Consider the following 3,087-nt stretch of genomic DNA (forward strand, 5'->3'; position numbering starts at 1 on the left):
GACACGTAGGAGAGGCTCTAGGCTGAAATGCTCCCTGGAAATTAATGTTGGGATGCTGTACTGATTTCTGGACTCCACACTGGTAGAGTGACAGACCGGGTTCGGACTGCAGCCTAAGGATAGTGACCAGGATGGAGAGGGCACTCAGAGGCATGTCACAGGAGAAATGACTACAGGGACTGAGAATGTTGACCCTGGAGAAGAGAAGGCTGTGGATGGGGGAGGGTGATAATTGCCTTAAGAATTCTGAAAAGGCTCTGCATATGAAAAGGGATTAGATTGTGGTTTCCCTGGCTCCCCAAAGAGACCTCAGGAGATCCAGAAAGGCCAAAATGAGATACTTTTCACTGTTAAACTCTAATTAGGAATTATGCTTCATTTTTTAAGTCTTTACTTTTCAATTACAGATTACACTCTTGAGGATAAGGACTGTCTTGTTCATTACAGTATTTCAGAACTTACAGTAAATGGCACATAACGGTTTACTAATATTTATCAAAGAAATGAATGAGGGAGGCAATGGCCATGGTCTGCTACAGTTGCTGATTTTATAGCGACTCACTCACTTCCTAAATACGCTTTGGATTCCGCACCGCGTACTATTCAGCTACGTGCTGGGAATACGACAGTGAGAGAGGCAGGTAAGGTTAGTCCATCCTCCTCCTCTTGGTAGGAGGAGGCACAGTAGCATCCAAGATCTCTTCCAATATTGACATTTCTTTTTTTTTTTTTTTTGGAGAGGTTTTTCCGCTATAGGGTGTGGGCGCTCGCCAAACAGACAGAGAGACAGAGAGACAGAAAGCGAGAAATCACCCCCCAGGGGGGATGGCCATGCCGCAATCCCTTCTCCTCTGTTCTCCTCTCGGGATCTTGGGCATGCACGCACACGCGCCCAGTGTGAGTTTTAAGCCACTGGGTCCGGGACGCGAACCACGGTTGACTACGTGGGAGTCCAGCGACATAGCCATTACGCTAATTGCTGGTCCCCCAATATTGAGATTTCTTGATGCCACCACTTGCAAGCCTAGAGACATAACAAGCAATAAGCCACAGTTTCCTTCTCCAGTGGGAGAGGGTTCAGGGTAAGGCAGCAGCATTAGACTAGACCAGAGCAGGCAGGGCATTTATCAAAGCCTTTCTTCCCCGCGAGATGAAGTAGGCTCCCTCAAGCCAGCAATAAATGAGCATGGCCCAGTCAGGTGAGATAAGGTACTGTAGGTACCCTCCTTTCTCTCAAGGGGACAAAATCTGCCCATTAGCTTCAGGCAATTCCCACGCTGGGCAGAACGAATGACAGCCTATTACAGAGCAATTTCCGAAGTGGTTCCAAAATCATCTTTGGCCTAGGCTGTGCGAGGAATATCACCTGAATGAAACTGCTGAGGGCAAAGGGTGTAACTGCAGGTCATGACCCAGAGTACTTCACAAGTATACCAGAGGTTATCCTTTTCAAAGGGGTCCTTAGAGGCCTGCACATTTATTCCAATATATTCTCAAAACATTTCTGAAGTTCCTGTTTGGAAACTACCCTCAGAGACTCTAGAACATTATTTGAATTTTCTGTGAAGGAAATTTGCATCCTTCAAGGGAGCGAACTCATTCGAAGCTGTATACTGAAAAGGGGGGTTGGCCCTGTAACACGGTGGTAAGCACTTTGCAGAGGCGACTGGATCTCACATGGCTGACTACGGTTTGAATCCTGACCACAGAGACTTGAAAAACAGGCTGGGGATGCATGCACACCTACCAGAATCCTTGACAGGATGAAATAGAGGAAATGGGATTGTGGCATGACCAGCTGTGTTAGGGGGAGCCTCTCTGTCTCTCTAGTATATCAACACATATCCTCTGGCATTCAAAAAAGAAAAAAAAGGGAACCAGCAGTTAGCGTAATGGCTATGTCGCTGGATTCCCACGTAGTCGACCGCGGTTCGTGTCTCGGACCCGGTGGCTTAAAACTCACACCGGGCGCGTGTGCGTGCGTGCCCAGGATCCCGAGGGGAGAATGGAGGAGAAGGGATTGCGGCGTGACCATCCCCCCTGGGGGGTGATTTCTCACTTTCTGTCTCTATGTCTCTCTCTGTCTGTCTGGCGAGCACACGCGCCCTACAGTGAAAATCTAAAAAAAAAAAAAAAAAATGTGGGACCAGCAGTTGGCATAACGGCTATGTCGCTGGACTCCCATGTAGTCAACTGTGTGAATGCATGCACACACCCTAAGGCGAAAACCTCTAGATAGATAGATAGGTAGATAAATAAATAAATAAAAATAAAATATAGCAGTGGTTATTCACTTTGAGGTCAAAGAGCCCTCTGGATATCTAATAACCCTCAAGAACCTCCATAGAAAATTTATATGCACATAAGTTTCTGTCTACCATTTTAGAGAGTTCACAAGCTCCTAAAGCTCCCTCACAGACTCACTTTGAGAATCATTGTGCTGGAGCTAACAGATGGCATGGTGGTTATGTTGCGTGGACTCCCACATGGCTGACCACAGTTCAAATTCCAGACCTAGTGGCTTGAAACACACACTGATGCATATGTGTGCATGCCTAAGATCCTAGGAGAAGAATAGAGGAGAAGGGATTGTAGCATGGCCATCTTGCCTAGTGGGTGATTTCTTGCTTTCTGTCTCTCTGTATCTCTGGCAAGCGCTTGTGCCCCATAGGAAGAAATATCTCTCTCAAAAAGAACAAGAATCCCTGTGCTAACCCATTTTACCTTCCCCATAAATGCACAGGTAATTCTGAACAGAGGTCTACAGAGCTCAGCAGATATGCCAATGATAGGCAATAAGAGAGGCTCATTGCAATGAGGCAAGTGCTTCTGTAAGATCTTGAGCAGTATGCTTCAAACTTGGGTGTTAAGTTTACCAAGAACTATGTCACAAGCCTCCAGGAGTATATGAAACAGTTAAATCAAAAAATATTAGACTCAGTATCAGCAGATGGCATAATGACTATATTGCTGGACTCCCATGTAGTCGACCGCGATTCGAGTCCCAGACCCAGTGGCTTAAACTCACGTCAGGTGCATGTGCTTACATGCCCAAGATCCCAAGAGGAGAATGGAGGAGAAAGGATT

General features: G+C 46.4%; 1 protein-coding gene across 7 annotated transcripts in view; it reads right to left on the minus strand.

Moving 5' to 3' along the window:
- The window catches only part of DENND2B (DENN domain containing 2B), a 210,993-nt gene that overhangs the window by 72,245 nt on the left and 135,661 nt on the right, over nucleotides 1–3,087 (minus strand). The window lies entirely within an intron of this gene.

Source organism: Tupaia chinensis, unplaced genomic scaffold (genome assembly GCF_000334495.1).
Source record: "Tupaia chinensis unplaced genomic scaffold, TupChi_1.0 Scaffold141165_1, whole genome shotgun sequence".
Taxonomy (NCBI): Eukaryota; Metazoa; Chordata; class Mammalia; order Scandentia; family Tupaiidae; genus Tupaia; species Tupaia belangeri.